Source organism: Amblyomma mixtum, chromosome 3 (assembly GCF_055824585.1).
Source record: "Amblyomma mixtum isolate Tamu chromosome 3, ASM5582458v1, whole genome shotgun sequence".
In the NCBI taxonomy this organism is placed as follows: Eukaryota; Metazoa; Arthropoda; class Arachnida; order Ixodida; family Ixodidae; genus Amblyomma; species Amblyomma mixtum.
The window spans coordinates 158,593,186-158,610,011 of record NC_143014.1 but is presented as its reverse complement, the minus strand read 5'-3'; positions in this window follow the sequence as shown (position 1 = coordinate 158,610,011).

The window sequence follows — 16,826 nt, the reverse complement described above, 5'->3', positions numbered from 1 at the left end:
GAGAACTTGGAAGGATACCCTCAGCCTCATCTGAAAAATCTGTCCAGTGTATCAGGAGCTAGTGAACAAATGCCGCACATTGTGCATGCCTGAGGGTGACATCAGTGTCGACGAGAGCCAGTACATGGCCCTAAAGAGAACATGGTTTGGCATCAAGTTATTCTTGCTGTGTGAGTCTGCAAGCGGCTATATTTGGAACTCAGTAGTGTATGCAGGGAAAGGCACCAACCTGGAGGCCCCGTCAGTGGGAACGGAAACCTTCAGAATGGTGAAAGTTGTATTGAAGTTTGTGGAGCCCCTCCTAGACAAAGGCTACTGCGTCGCAACCGGCAACATGTACACATTCCTGGAACTGGTTGACTTCTTGCTCAAGAGATTGGGTGATATCTTAGTGATAGTGGCGCTTACAGAACGCATGCACCCGGCAGCGGCTGTAGCAGATCGCTCCCTCGAAGCTCCCTTCCACTCCGAGCCTGGCGCCTTAAGGCCGGTTCACATGCAAGCGACTGAGCGATTGAGCGGCGCGTCGCAGCGAAAATTTCCAACTTGTTGAAACCTCGCCGCTCGTCGCAACGACGACTCAAAACAGGTTTTTCCGTCGCGGCGACAGGATTCGCTAGCATTTTCGCTTGCATGTGAAACAGGCTTTAGGCAGCGCCTCACGTGATCGATCACCACCTCTGTCCAAGGTAAAGCGGAGCGCCGAGTCGCGAAATTTCGAGTCTCTGCCACGATGTGCTAACGCATACTCTGCCGCATGAACTGCATTGATCGTTTGGGAATTCCTCTCCTCGCGGTTCTTTCTCTACCTTCTCTTCTTTCTCAAAGGCCCGTGCAGCCTTCTTTCCAGTTTATAGGTGTTATAACGTCAGGACCAAGACATGCCAGGGAAATGGGATTGCTTTATTCCAAGCAGGCGTACATGGCAGAGTTTCGTGAGACGTACCCGCCGTCCGGCGTACATATATACTGATAGGTGACGTCACACGGTTCATGCTCAGCGATGGTCGCGCCAGATACACATGTGGGCGTGTCAGCCGACTTGCTGCGTTATCACACTCTTTCCCGCTTAATTTAGTTACAAGCCATCACTCAAAAGTTCTGGGGTCGATACCAGTCTGGTTGTCTTCGCACGCGAGCACTTCTACGCAGCGCTGGCTCCTCCCCTGGTGGTGCAGATAGCGTTGGCGCGTTGGCCAAGGGAGCCTCGGACTGCTCCATGCTGCTCCTGCTCCATGCTGCTCCTGCGCAGCTGCGCCACTGGCGGGCTCCGATGGCGACAGTGACAAGTCCGTGTCAGGCAGGGATGAGGACACTTCCACCGGTCGGGTTGTCTTAGCACCCACATTCTTGGGCGGAGGAGTAGAGCTGGGGTCGGCGTGCAGAGGACGCAGGTGATCGGCGTGCGTGAAGCGCAATCCATCGCGCACTTGCACCACCTATGTCACAGCACTGACAACCTGGGACACCACACCTTCCCAGGCAACACTCTCACCGCGCACAGTTTTCACAAAAACACGGTCGCCCACAACAAACGCGCGCTCTTGCCCACGAACCAAATCGCGTTGTGCCTTTAACTGCTCCTGTTTGTGTTGCATGGTCTTTGCAAAATTAGGCTTGAGTAAAGAAAGTTTGACGCGTGGCTGACGCTTCAAAAAAAAGTTCAGCGGGTGATTTGGTTTGGTTTGGTTTATGGGGATTAACGTCCCAAAGCGACTAAGGCTATGAGAGACGCCGTAGTGGAGGGCTCCGGAAATTTCGACCACCTGGGGTTCTTTAACGTGCACTGACATCGCACAGTACACGGGCCTCTAGAATTTCTCCTCCAAAGAAATTCTAGCCGCCGCGGCCGGGATCGAACCCGCGTCTTTTGGGTCAGCAGCCGAGCACCATAGCCGCTGAGCCACCGCGGCGGCTCAGCGGGTGATTTGCCCGTCACACTACTTGGTGTGTTACGATAAGCCATGAGCAAGCTATCAATTTTCTTTAATCGTCAGCTTCGTATGTGATGCCTCGCTTTCAAGTACCTGCTTCAGCAAAGCCTTTTTCACGGTTTGCACAGTTCTTTCTGCAGCCCCATTGGATGCGGCATGATAAGGCGGGGTACGCACGTGTTTTACACCGTTGGTGCTCAGGAAGTCAGTGAACTCCGCTGACGTAAACGGTGGCCCGTTGTCGCTTACCAATACATCAGGCAAGCCGTAAGCGGCAAAAACACCCCTAATCTTCTCAATGGTTTTTAATGCAGACGTTGAGGGCATTGGCCATACTTCAATCCATTTTGAGAACGAGTCTACCAGTACGAGGAACACGTTTTTTTCTTTCTGTGCAAAATCCACATGCACGCGTGACCAGCTGTGCGCGGGGTATGGCCAAGGGTAGAGAGGGACCGGCCGGGACGCAGGTTGAACTGCTTGGCAGATTTTGCATCGCTGCACGTACTGTTCAATCGCTAAATCGATCCCGGGTCACCAGAAAAAACTTCGCGCGAGCATTTTCATGCGGCTGGTCCCCGGGTGCTCCTCATGTAGCATGGTTAGCACACGTTCCCTCAGTTGCTCCGGGACTACAACTCTTACACCCCAGGTTACGCACCCCTGCTCCAGCGATAGTTCGTCACGGCGAACATAGTAAGCTTTTAAATCGTCTGCACAATCTCTAGGCCACCCGTTCAACGTGAAGTGTGCCACCCGGCTCAGCGTTAAGCTTCGCTCTGAGGCTTTTGCTATCTCGACAGCTGTCAGCGGAAGGTATTTAAACACTGACAGACATTCGGATGCCTCGTCTTTCGCGGGTACCGGCTGGGGCAATCTTGACAAGGCGTCGGCCACTTCTGCATTTTTTCCCTTCCTAAACTTCAGTTGGTATCTGTAAGCTGCAAGCATTATAGCCCAGCGCTGCATACGTGCGGCCGCCACAGTTGGAACACATTTGTCGTGCCCGAGGATACCAAGTAATGGCTGGTGATCTGTGTATATGGTGAATTCTCGGCCGTACAGGTACCTATGAAATTTCTTGATTCCAAAAATTAAGGGCAAAGCCTCGCGCTCACACTGTGCATACTTTTTTTCTGCTTCTGTAAGCGTACGCGACGCAAATGCGATTGGTTTCTCGTCGCCCTCAGCCGTCTCGTGAAAGATAACTGCTCCTAAGCCATATGACGATGCATCGCAAAGCATTGCGAGCGGTTTCCTGACGTCATAGAATGCCAGCACCTTGCTGCTGATCAGCAGGACTTTCGTATCCTTAAATGCATCGCTACACTGCTTCGTCCAAGACCATTTGTGATCTTTCTTTAACAGCCGATAAAGCGGCTCCGCTACAGTCGAGGCGTTCTTAAGAAATTTGGAATAAAAATTCCACATGCCCAAATATGCTTTAAGCTCTGTCACGGTGGTCGGCTCCGGTGCTTCCAAGATTGCCCTTTTCTTGGCGTGCGTTACCCTGTGACCCAAGTACGTGACCGATTTCTGAAAGAAGCGGCATTTGTTCACATTGAGAGTGACGTTATATTCACTCAAGCGCTGCAAGACACGCTCCAGTGTCCAGTCAGGATCACGTCATCGATGTAACATCCCACGTGCGGGATGCCATGAAGCACCTCGTCCATCATTGACTGGAATATTGCCGGCGCACTGGCCACACCGTAAGGTAGGCGTTGGAATTCAAACAACCCGAGACTAGTGTTTACAGTGAAAAAAATGGCTGAGGCTTAGCTAAGGTTAAGCCTTGTCGGATGCGAAGCATATTGATGGCTAGGCTTGGTAATACATGGCTTTCCTTGGTTGAATACTTGGTCATTTTAATACAACCACTAGAAGCCTTCGTCGTGGGGGAAGACAACGGCATGGCTACAGCGGAACGCCGACTAACCCCGAGACGCGCGTTGGGTGAGCGCCTGGATTGCCACGGAAGCCGCGTCCGCCTGCCCGGTGGAGCGAGCGTTTCACCTACACCGAGTGTGAACGCGCGTTCGAAATGCGCGGGAATGCCGCTCGAGGACATTCCGGCGTCTGTGCGATGGCATCGTTCTCCCTCTCCCAGCGCGTGACGGCGATCTGTCGTGACGTCATCGTGTCACGTGGTTGGTCGCGTACAGCTCCGAGCGACGGCGCGAGGTGGGGGACCTGTTTCTCATCTGTCATGACGTCATCGTGTCACGTGGTTGGACGCGTACAGCCACGGTGACGGCGTGGGGCATAGCTCTAGCAATATGCTTCGCATAAAAGGTCGGGACTCGGGAGTAAGTGGCAATTGCTGGTATGCCGACGAAAGGTCTAGCACACAAAACACCTTCCCTCCTGCGAAAGCAGTGTACAAATCCTCCGGTCTGCCCAAGCAACCACCGACATCCTTCGGACGGCCGACAGAGGTCTGTTTCGGATGTTCTGTACGTCCGCTGAACATCCGCAAACAGCCGATAGACGTCCGTCGGCCGTCCGAAAGGTGGCCAAAGGTATACGGTTCGCCCGCCGACGGACGTCCAGTTGAGTACGTCCATTGGCGGATCTTTCTCGAATATTCGCATATATGGTGCATGCGTGCTTTTTTCACTCCGCGCGATGCAATAAAACCAAAAACAATTTGATGCATAGCACGCATATTTTATTGTGGTTGATGATACATCAGCAGAGCAATGGGTTATATTCGGAAAATTTCTTAAATGTGACTATTCGAATGTGGCAAGCTGGGGACACACATCCGTAATCTTCCCACCCACAGGATTTCTGAAATAAAAAGAACGCGGCAAACATCAGTCATGTGAAACAAATGGCACAATGCAGCAACCCAAGTAAAAACATTGGAACCAATTAATAGAAGTGTTTAATGCTGCAAGTATAACAGACAATGCACTTTACCACTTCCACAACTATAAGGCAATAACAGCTCTCACTTTTCCAGACCATATTTGACAATGTATCTGTTCTTTATTTATTCTCATGGGCCTTAGGGCACTAACCTGCGCAGCACTGTACGCGACTGCGCACAGAAAGCCGCAAAGCTTCCGTTGCGAACCACTGCGAACTACACGTGCTTCCTATGGTCTGCCTTTCGCGCGTTTTCACTCTTTATATAGGCACAGTGAACCTAGCGATGCCCTAAAAATTAACAAGATGCTAAAATACTCCGTCCCGCAACTTTGAAGAGGAGTGGGAATTAGCCGCGCGAGTTGAGGGCTCCCGCAGCTGTGTGATGTAGGCTCCCGAAAGTGCGAGAACAGCACACACTTGTGGAAGCCATCTCCTCGCGCTTACTGCTCCCACTGTCCTGTGAACGAATGTTATATGAGCATGCATTGTCCTAGAAGCAAGTTCCAAGAAGTGTACTGGATACATACCTTCGTAGGCAATCCCATGTGCACTAAGCCTTCTTTAAACCAAGGCCGACGCAGTACGGGATTCCGGTGTTCCACAAGAGCTTCAGGCGCTTCCCGTATCTTTCGAATTGCTTAAGTTACATGCTACTTTCGTCCACAGACCGAACAAAGCCCCACATTATAATAACAGAGCTATAAAGCTCTGCGCGACAGCACTACGCAGCAAATCAACAACAGCGCAGCGCTACGGAGCCGTACTGATGGATTGGATTGGACTGACCGCGAACTGACATCTATGATGATGGTGATAGCAGAATGCACGGGAGTTTTGATACTTACGAATGGTTTCAATGGCAAGTTTAGCTAGCAAAACGGTGGACATGTCGCACAACTCCACTAATTTGGAGAAGTTTTATAAATATAAAACTAGTCATTAGTTCTTGCAAAATTCTGTAGCACCTGCTTCTCCTCTTAGATAAATTTAGCTCGTTGGCGGCTCTTGCACTGCAGGTAGGAGTGGAATCGCACCAATTTACAAACATCTTCTCGTCAAACCCTCCAACTGATGCAAATAAAACAGTATACATACACGAAAGACGCGAATTTTCTGTGAAATAAAAAACGTCCATACTCATGGCCTGGGAAAATACTCGGCCTTACATCCTTCGGACGTACACCTCGTCTCTCAAGCGGATATACAAAAGTGGACACTGCCCGTACGTCCGGCGGATGTACGAATACGGATATCCGAAATCGGATTGTGTTCGTACGTCCGATGGAAGCCCGATCTCGACAAAGGACGTTCGGATCTAGCTCGGACATCCGACGGATATCTGTGGTTGCTTGGGTGGGTAGCGGGTAATTATCTGTTTTCAGTGAGGGATTTACGGTTGTCTTGTAATCACCACATAAGCTGATACTGCCGTCTTTTAAAACTGTGACCAGTGGCGTTGCCCAGTCGCTGCGCATCACTGGCTGCAGCATGCCTGTTTCGATTTGCTCCAACAGTTTCTGCTCGACCTTTTCTTGCAGTGCAAACGGTACAGGCCTGGCGCGGCAAAAAACAGGAACAGTGCCCGGTTGCATAACAACTTTTGCTTGGAATTTCTGTATTGTTCCTAATCTGCCTGAGAATACGGGCGGGTACTTCTGCTGTAGAACCGCCACTCTGTCCTCGAGTGTCACCTGCCCAATTTCCAGCCAGTCAAGTTTCAGACGTTCTAGCCAATTCCGTCCAAGCAGTGCTGGTAACCGCCTTCCGTTGTCCCTTACACCAATGACAGGTAGCGGCATGCTCTGATCTTTGTACCGAACAGCCACATCACACTGTCCTTTAAGTTGTAACTGCTCCCCAGTATAGGTGCGAAGCGACATTTTGCAAGGCTCACATTTTACGTGCGAAAAGTGAGACTGGTACACTTGTTCTGGAACAATTGTGACGGCTGCTCCCGTGTCAATTTGCATATTCAGCGTGAGCCCACTTCATAACACGATTGGTTTGAGTTAACCAATTGATACAGTTCATTCTCAGAGTCTTCCTCGGAACATTCGAGGGCATGCGTCCGTTTAGATTTCGCCCTAGCAGCCGGACACATATTTCTCAAGTGACCCACTTTGGAACACTCGCGACAAACAGAGTTTTTGTACCAACAAACTTCCGACGAGTGTCCCCTCTCGCATCTTTCCCCTCTCGCATTTCTCGCTCTTGCTGCCTTGACCTTTCTGGGGTTTGGCTTGCCTCCAGTCTTGACGCGGTCGGCCTTTCATGACGTGCACCGATGCCGTTGGCTCTCTTGATCGCATTTGCGCACTGTCTCGCACTGCTAGTTCCCTGTCCAGGGCGATTTTGCATGCGCTCTTAAACGTCAAGTCTCGTTCCTCGAACCGAGCACGTTGAGTCTCTTCATCCCGTATGCCGGCAACGAGCCTGTCTCGAAGGGCATCTTCCAAGAAGTCGCCGCAATCGCACTTCCTGGTCAAGTGTAAGTTCTACAATGAACCCTTCGACACTTTCCCCCCTCTTGTTGCATGCGTCTGTTAAACTTGCATCGCTCTGCTATGACGGAGCTTCTGGGGCTGTAGTGCTCTTTCAGGAGACCTTTAACTTCTTCATACGACTTTTCTCCCGGTGATTTCGGCACCATGATACTTCTTAGTACTTCATAAGCCTCCGGGCCTATCACTGTCAAGAAGACGGAGAGGCGCTTCTCTTTGGCTATGCCATTTGCCGTTAAATAGTGTTCAAACCGTATCAAGTACGAATCGAAGTTTTGCGTTTTAGGGTCGAAGTCCGATATCTCCCACCTGACTATATCTTGAAAGAAGTACAGAAGTTCGCTACTCATCCGTTTCTTCCGAAGAGCTGTCCCGCTCGTATTGCTGTTGGCTGTGGGACCGGTGGCCGCTTGAGCGATGCTGTCCCCCCAGGAGCACAGACGTAGCTGACGGCGATGCTTGTATCCGTGAGCGTCTGTAGGCGGTAGTTGTACCCCAAGAGCACGTACTTTTTCCTCGAACGCTCGCTGGACAAGGGTCCTGCTCGCCTGCTGCTCGGTTGACCGTTGCCTACGTAGGCGCGAAGACCGCCTCGTCGCCAATTGTTATAACGTCAGGACCAAGACATGCCAGGGAAATGGGATTGCTTTATTCCAAGCAGGCGTACATATATACTGATAGGTGACGTCACACGGTTCATGCTCAGCGATGGTCGCGCCAGATACACATGTGGGCGTGTCAGCCGACTTGCTGCGTTATCACAATAGGAACTCTCGCTAGTGCGTGCCGCGCGCTTCTGATGACCCAAGGTCTTCGAGAAGATGGTATTCCCTAGCAGTTGGCGAGCCATGTGGGCGAGCTGGCTTGGGTATCTCAAAGAAAAACGAAAAAAAAAAGGAATCTCGCTGTATTCGTATAAAAAGGGAAGTACGATAAACTTAAAAAAAAAATGCAGGAGTTACTAACACTGGGCCACGGACCGCGGCATCCTGTATTACTCCGCTGGCCGATCGTAACCGTAAACGAATCAGCTTTTTTTGATGTTTGACTATCTTGAACAAGCCAGGTATCAAAACTCCTAGAGCGTATCATATTTTTTTCTTATTATAAGCTTCTTATTTAGGTACACAAGAAAAGATTCAACCACGGACTACTTTTTCGTCGTGGAGGAATTCTGTGCAGCGGTCCTGAATGTGGGTGGAGCTTCACTGCAAACTGCAGTTTTATCTGATCTTTGCAATAAGGACTTCCTGGGCGATGCCATATTGTTCGCTGGACTGTCGTGTGCCCCCTCGTGCTTACACGGTGGAAGCGGCAGCGGCACCGGTTTCCGACAGTCCAGAGATGAGGTGTTTCGACAACTCCCTCGCCCGGTGCAAAGGTCTGCGAGGTGCTTTCCGAAGTAGATGGTTCAAGAGAAAAACACGCTATCTTCTTGTAACTACTGTAGTATATTGCTTTAGATATGCGCCACTGTCGTGACTCTTCCCATACAAGCGTGTGAGCACGTTGATGGCATAGTCGCTAATAGTCGCAGCGCTTGAGGCGCTAGGTTTCTTGAGCGGATGAGAGGGGGAGCAAGCATGTCAAGGCATATTAGCAGAACTTCGTTCGTTGCAAGCTATTCTACCTTTCATTCTAACCTTCCTGCGATATGCACAAACAAAATATCGTCCTAAAGACACGTGGCTACGTACACGTTTCCGCGAAAAATTCTCAAATCTGTGATTTTTCGCTTCCAGCCTGAACTGCATGATGCGCACCTTCTTATGCGCGCGTGATCCACGACAGTCGTGACGACGATTGGAAAGATACCGTCGTAAGTCGAGTAGCCTGGCCGCGTGGTTTTGTTTTATGAACTTCGCTGGCTTCGCGCCCAACCCGCGGCGGCAGCTGTAGGCCGTGTACCGAGTGTGTCGGCCAGCCATCCGTGTCCAGCTGCGCGCCGTTTCGGACCCTGATTAGCGTGTCTCGCCGTCCCGGCGTACGTGAGCGTTTCCCTCGGATCCGTCCACGTCGCTCTTACGCGATTCCAGTGCTCCGAAACAGTACTCTCGGCTGTTCGTCGTTGTTTAGTGAAGCCTCCCCACGCGACGTCGCCGCATATGAGGAGGCTGCAACGACACTGCGTCGCACCGTGGAAGGAAACGCGTACTGTATCGGAGCTGCTCTACTCCCGGTAGTGTGTACGTGGTAAAGCATTTGACGAACTGCGAAAATCAGTAGTTTTTCCGATCCATTGAAATCCGAATTGCCGAGGTTTTACTAGCAGCGGAAATGGTGTGTATATATTTTGCAGCTTACTTGGGAACTTTCTCCTGCTTAAATGAAATCACTGTCTCATCATGACATATCTACGACATTAGCAAGAGTGATGTCCATGTAAGTCGGAAGTGGGTACCTTTGTGGGAGTACTCCCCTACTGCTAGGAATCTGATCAATGTGGCCGACCTAGCTGCTACCAGCTGCCGTGGACGATTCGACCACCGTTATTTATATCCCATCCTAAAGTTGATTGTTGGTAGCAAAGGTCTCGGCGACGAGAACATGACCGCCCTGGAGAGCCTGCAAAAAGCTGCGGTAGGGTCTGCTTTGAAGTGGACGCGCATAACGCAGTGTTTTTTTTTAAATAAACACCACTTTGGCAGATATTTTTGGCTGTTATACGAAGAGTCCACTTACTACGGACATCGGATATAACGAATGGAATCCGCGTGACCGTCAGACCGCTGTGAAAGCTTTTCCTATTACCTAAACTAGAGTGTAATTACGAGACAAATTATATGCTCAATAATGTTCATGCACGTTGCTTGTTTGATAGTCAAACATTAAAGATCGGATTTTTTTTCACTGTTGTGGCCCATTGTTACCAACTGCTTTTTTTTTTAAGTTGTAGACACCAAATTTGGTCGCATGCTTTCTTTGTATTGATGCGCAGGACGTTACATGGATCACAACGCGCGGTATTCGCCTACGGCCACTAAATAATGTATAATTGAATTTCTTCTCGCCTGTTTCAATTTCAACAGCCGATCGATGATTGTCAGTATACGTCACGTGAGGCATAAAGAAAACAAATATAATTTCTGCTTCCTGACTGTAGCAGCGACTGTATCGCACGCAGGTTTTTTCATGCCTCACGTGACCTATACTGCTCTTTTAAGTCATGCCATCGCTCGATTGTTTATGCTGATACAAGGAAGAAATTCAATTATGCATTATTTAACTGTCGCAAGCGAATGCCACGTGGCGATTCATGTATATTAACGTCTTACGCATCATTACGAAGAAGAAAACGTGCAACCAAAAATTTGGTGTCTACGCTCATTTAATTACATGGCAGCGGGTTGTATCGGTGGTATTTCGAGCTCTCGGTTTAAAGAAGTGGCACTAAATTTTTTCGTTTTTGTTTTTGCTCTGCAGCTGGTGCACAAAGCTATTATAGTACAGTTCTTGTATGGTTCCCGTGATCTTGCGCTCACTTGTGTTAATATAGCTTGTGACGTCGGAACCATCTTTCCATAGAGTTAATATAACCAACTCATCTTTCAACTGCTGAAACTAGCGTACCAGATTAGAGGTAGTGGAGCGAGGGAAGGCCCGCGCCAGCGGAGCGCGTGTGGCAGAAAGCGCCGAATACTCGGGCCGCCGCGCGGCGGCGTTGCTGCACCTTTCACTTGGTGGTCCTCACGACTATAGCTGAAAACGAAACTGTGTGGCAGAATAAATTCAATTACGAGTTAGGTACTGAGCGTAGGCGAATTTCACGCGGTGATTCATGTTGAGTAACGCCTTACGTGTAGTAATGCAAAACTATCGATAGTACTATCGATAGTTCAGTCACTATCGAACTATCGATAGTTTTTTTTTTACCATCGATAGTACTTTCGATAGCGCTATATCGATAGTACTATTGATAGCCGTGTCAATCTACTTCCCGTGTCAATACTACTTCTTGTTTATAGTACTATCGATTCTATAAAATCAACCACGCGTACTCACTGCATCCTAAACTTGGCTTCCTGAGTGTGTGGTATGGAGGTGATGGTCTGAGTAACGACAGGACTCGCCCGTTTTCACAGCCTACGCAATAGTCTTACCATCGACAGTTTCACTATCGATAGTCTTGCTATCGATGGTGGTACTACCGCTAGTAATACTATCGCTGGTAATACTATCGCTAGTAATACTATCGATAGTAGACTATCGATAGTAATACTATCGATAGACTATCGATAATACTATCGATAGTCTATCGATAGTTTTTTTTACACTATCGATACTATCGATAGTAAATTTTTCGATAGTTTTGCATCACTACTTACGTGTCATTCGAAAGGAAAAATTCGAAAACTTTCTCCCAACAGCGCAGCAGAAGAACACCAGACATGGCAGTGGCGCCAATTCAAGGTGACAGTCGTCTATTTTTTTTTAACACTATTGTCTATCCATTCCATGATCCATGCCTGCTTGAGCCTTTTGATGCAGCCGAATACAGTCGTGTCCTTGAGCCATTCTTCTAGCAAAATACAAAACCAAGGAGCCCAGCGCTGCACTTTGGTGCAGTGCGGTGATTGGAAAGTGTACCCTGTTATCCTTTTTTTTCTTGCTCTTCTCATTCTTCACTGACCGTGTTCATTTTCCTTGCCCTTTTTTTTCGCCTCTATATATTTCCTCCGCCTCACCTCAGTGCGGAGGGCACTGTAGCAGTGGTCAGCCTTTTTTCTTCCTTTGCTTGCTCTTGTGTTTTGCAGCAACAGTAAAAATAGTATAGCGGATGCCCTCCGCTATGGTGTGAATCATGGCCCATAGTGCAGCTTTCGCACATAACAAAATGTATGAACCTCATCAAGACTACGCGATTACCTTACGATAGAATAGATTGTTGCCTTTTTCAGCAGCAGGCCATTGAACAAATCAATTTTATTTTGTGAACGTTGGCTTGTTTGACTAGGTGGGGGAAGGGAGAATTTTGTACGCATCGGGGTAAATGAACGTAGAGAGTATCTGATCTGGTATTTACGGTCAGTCACTGGTCAAAGAGGTAGGGGGCCTAGCACTTGTAGGCCACGATGACCGTCTGCGACAGGCTGGTCGAGCGCTGTGACGTCAATCAAACACTCTCCAAATCCCACTGCGAAAACCGAAAGATATCGCACGACTGCTGCAGCGCTCAGAGCAGAGTGGCGCATCCAGTCTTCAAAGATATTTGCTAAACCCTTGTGATTCCTTCCGAACCCTCCTGGATCTTGGCATCTGCAGAGGAGGTGTCTTATGGTGGGCTTGAGACCCGCTGTGCAGGTCCTACGAGTGACGATGTTTCGGGCATCATCTGTATCCGTAGCTAGTGCTACAAGAGGGAGCGCCACTTGTCATCCTGACGGTACGTCTTCGTCAGCGCATAACTTGTGCACTTTGCGCCTCTAGGCGGGCCTCTGGGTTGGGGATGTAGCTACTTGGAACTTGTGACTGCAGTGCTTTTTGTCGTTGCTTTGCTGTTCCTCACCGTTCTTATGGGTCGTTTTGCCGCGTGAGCTGCAAGAGCTGATACGAGATAGCCGAGCGGTTAGCCAGTCTCACTCGCCAACGTGTCCGTGCGCAGCCTTTTTGCTTCAGGGGCTGTCTGCATGCCCGACACCCAGTCCACCTGTGGTCTCGCATGTGGACTCGTTCGGCGGCAGCTTCTCTATATGCCTGCGTGCATGACCGCATCAGTTATCCCGGGGAAGTACTGCTACCGCGCACTGCTTCACGTGAGGGAGTGACTCTGGGGATAATCTGTCCCAGTGTGATATGGCCAGCAAGTCTGTCTACTGCTACTGCGCCTTTTCCCCTCATCGTCGAAATCTGTCAGTCTTCAAGCGTCTGGGAGAACGGTCACGACTAGCAGTCTTCGTGCAGGATCTCGAAGTCTGTTCTTCTTGCTGCGCGTCAATCTAAAGCTGCTGTCCCCGTAACATGCTCGGGATGTCAGTACTGCCGTCATCAGCGTGCGTGCAATGATCGTGCAACGAGATATTTAAGCTGTATACGCTCCTCGTGGTAGGAACTCCTAATAAGCGGACGTACCGCTGCGGTGGGCGCCGAATGTCAGTTCTCAGAATGGAGGGTTGGACCTTGGTATGTTCTTCGGCTCGCCCTGGTGAGTATGAACCGAGTTTCTTTTTCCGGAGGCTCGTCAAGCTCATGTACGCCGATACGATGTCCAGTGTTTTCTGCATAGCCTGCGTGGCTTGTGTCAGGTGGTCTGCCCTCTGTACTGGGGTTGGCGTAGATCGTGCCTGACGTCTAGGACGACATCGGCTGGAACGCTATAGGCCAAACATCACCAGGTTAAGAAAGCGTAAGGAACAAAACAGCTAATTTCGATACTGCTCTGACATTGGCGTAGGACTTGAGCTCTAGCGCTCTTGATTCTCAAAGGCGCAGCCTTGCAGGGAGGACTAGGTTGGTGATTCGCGCGCCAGTCTGTGACATCTCTTGAGAACCTTCAATGTCCGCTTGTTCGACGGTATCAAAAGCTTTCCGAAGCTCCACTGCTACCTAAATTTCCGATCTTTTGCAAGGGCCCTTCTTTTGTTCTCCATGCTTCGAAAGAAATGACGACTCGTGCGTACACAACCGTGGGCGAAATTCTAGCTGCTGCGCCCTTCAAGGCGGTAATTTAGGCGCGCCAAGCACACATTTTCAGTCAGCTTACAGGCTGTTAGCGCAAGAGAAATGGGCCGGATATGGTGTCCTGGCCTTAGTGCATGATGCTTCCATTCCTGCTTTGTCCAGATTCTGCTGACTTATCAAGTAGTTGCCTTTTGCCGTTGTCGTCTAAGCTGCGCAACATTTGCCATGTGGTGCCTTCTTTACTATGAGAACTGTTAAGGCTGATTCACACGACGGTCCGTTCGCCCGCGGCCCGCGCATCACGAGTTCACACGCCACAAAAAACTGGCCTACGATCCGATGACGTCAAGCGGATGCGACGGACCAAACGAGCAGACGACGCGCTGGGTGTACCACAGTTGCCAGTTTATTTTAAAGTGTTTGGTAACGCTGGTCGCACTGGTTTTTCCTCGCGACCCATGACTGTGCCATTGAATGAAAGAAAAACTTTATTGAACTGCGAAAGAAGTCCTGTGGAGTGGGTGCGGCCCTTTGTTCAATTCCACAATGACCTGGGCCGTCTTGCTAGCCCAGTTGTCAGAGTTAGCACACGCATCCTCGCGGGCTGCCGCTAATTCCCGCGAGGGAAGTGGCACCTGAGCTTCCTTGCTAGACCAGTCCCCGGGCCGACACCATAGACAGCGCTCCTCTCAGTGTGGTGACGCATGAACACGTGATGCGCGGACCGCGGGCGAACGGAGAATCTTGTGAATCGGCCTTTAGCTTTCACATCTTCGAGCGTCACAAGCAATTAACTCCCACATAATAAAGGGCTGCTTGGTGGGGGCGCGTGCCCCCACCAAGCAGCAAGTCTCCAAATTTTCAACCATGGACACTGCAAAGCCCGTGTTTGTGCGCCGCGACTTGGTTAAAGCCCCACTTACCCCGGCCTATGACGGGCCGTTTCGGCTGCTGCGGCTCTGCGATAAAACAGCAAGGGCGGCAGGAAATCGTCGCCCTCGACCGCGTGAAGCCAGCGCATATGGAAGCTTCTCTTCTCCCCCGTAATTGCTTCCGTTCCTTTTCGTATTTCTTTTTATGTACCTAGTTTCTTCTTTCCGATGGGGAGGCCTGTGGAGGACGAGGTGAGGAGGCGACGGGACGCGCCGGCGCCGCCGTGGGCTGGACATACGAGATGCCTCGCGCAGGCGCGCCGCTCGTCGATAACTTGAGATGCCTCACACCTGCGCGGCGCGGCATCACCAAAACGTCCAGTCGCTCTGCTCCCTCCCTCTCGTTGTCTCCGCGCTCTCCTTTCGAATTTCGAATCCGCTTCTGTTGTGTGAAGAATAAAATTAGTCAGCTCGGAATCTTCACGCTGTCAGCACGGCTCTTTTTATCCTGCAGCGAGGACGAAGCACTCGCTACAAAGCTTTGTCGGGACCAACGAGGGCGTCCACAATACAGCACAACGTACAACTCATGCACTCACCTCTGAACGGATACACGGAGCCAAGCTTATATAGCCATTACTGAGGGATGTCCCATGAGGGGTAGTGGCGAATAGGTGATAAGCAAATAATAAGAAAATAATGGTGCTGTGCATGCAGTCTACGGCAGGCGCAACCTAAGAGTGTTAAAAAGTATTGATAGTTGAAAAACATCTTCACTGTGACAACAATGGGAAAATTTCTGCTACCCAGTGCTTGAAATGCAGGGCGTTTCACCTAAGACTGTCGGGAATTTCTTGAAAAATGGGCTTTTTTCGCCATAGCATCGTCGGTGGTCTCGTGCCTCAGAATACATCTAAGACGTGCTAACTAGCAAGCTGGTTAACTAATATTGATTAGTTAACTTTTTAACTATTACTGTTAAGCTCCTTACTTATCGAGAGACTTGTAGGCCTCCGTAAGTAATAGCCATATCAGTTTTTAGAATTTCAAAAATGCCACTCTCGCCACCGCTGCAGCACAAGCGATTCTGGGGCCGCAGACGGTCAATATCGCGCGACCAGAAAGAGCGCTAGTCACGACTACAAGCGCGCGTCACATATTCGCACGAATGTCACGTGCCCACTCGCTGCTCCCAGTCGGGGGCTGCGAAAGGAGCACGTGACACCTGCACCACTGTGAGACGTGCGATCGTGGGCGTGGCTAGAGCTCTTCGTGGCCGCATGGTTTGCCCCAAAATTCCTTGCGCTGCAGCGGCGACGAGAGTGGCATTTTCGAAATTCTAAAAGCTGATATCGATATTGCTTACATTAGACTACAAGCCTCGCAATAAGTAAGGAGCCTAAGAGTAATAAATAAAATGTTAACTATTAGTAACCAGCCGACTAGTTAGCACGTCTTAGATGTATTCTGATGCACTAGACCGATGGCAATGCTATGCCAAAAATAGCACTCTTATAACTCAAAAAGCTAATTAAAAAAAAATGTTGACAGTGTTTGGTGAAACAACCTGTATATTTGTATTGTTTTGAAGATATGATTCGAACATTGCAATAGCGCTTAGAAAACTAAATTAAAACAGCGATTATTTGGAAAGTCAGTTTAATGTTTTTGATACAAAATATAACATTATATGTTAATTTCTATCATCATAAGAACATTAAAGTCAGCATTAATTGGAATAATGTTTACTTTAAATGCACTGATGTGTCCTGTATAACATACAACGTTTTTCTTCATTTTTAACATTAATGTAACGTTCCAATATAACACGTAACGTTGCTGCAACTTACATAACAATTTTATGACATTACTCTAATGTTCGGTGATACCTGGGTGTAATGCCGTAGTGGCGCTGCGGGTATTGTAATAATAAAGAAATAAAGAGCACATGCAGTCATCTTCGTGCCTCGTGTTTGGCTACGGCTTTATAACAAGAGTATACGAGTATGGCGGCGCAAGTGGGA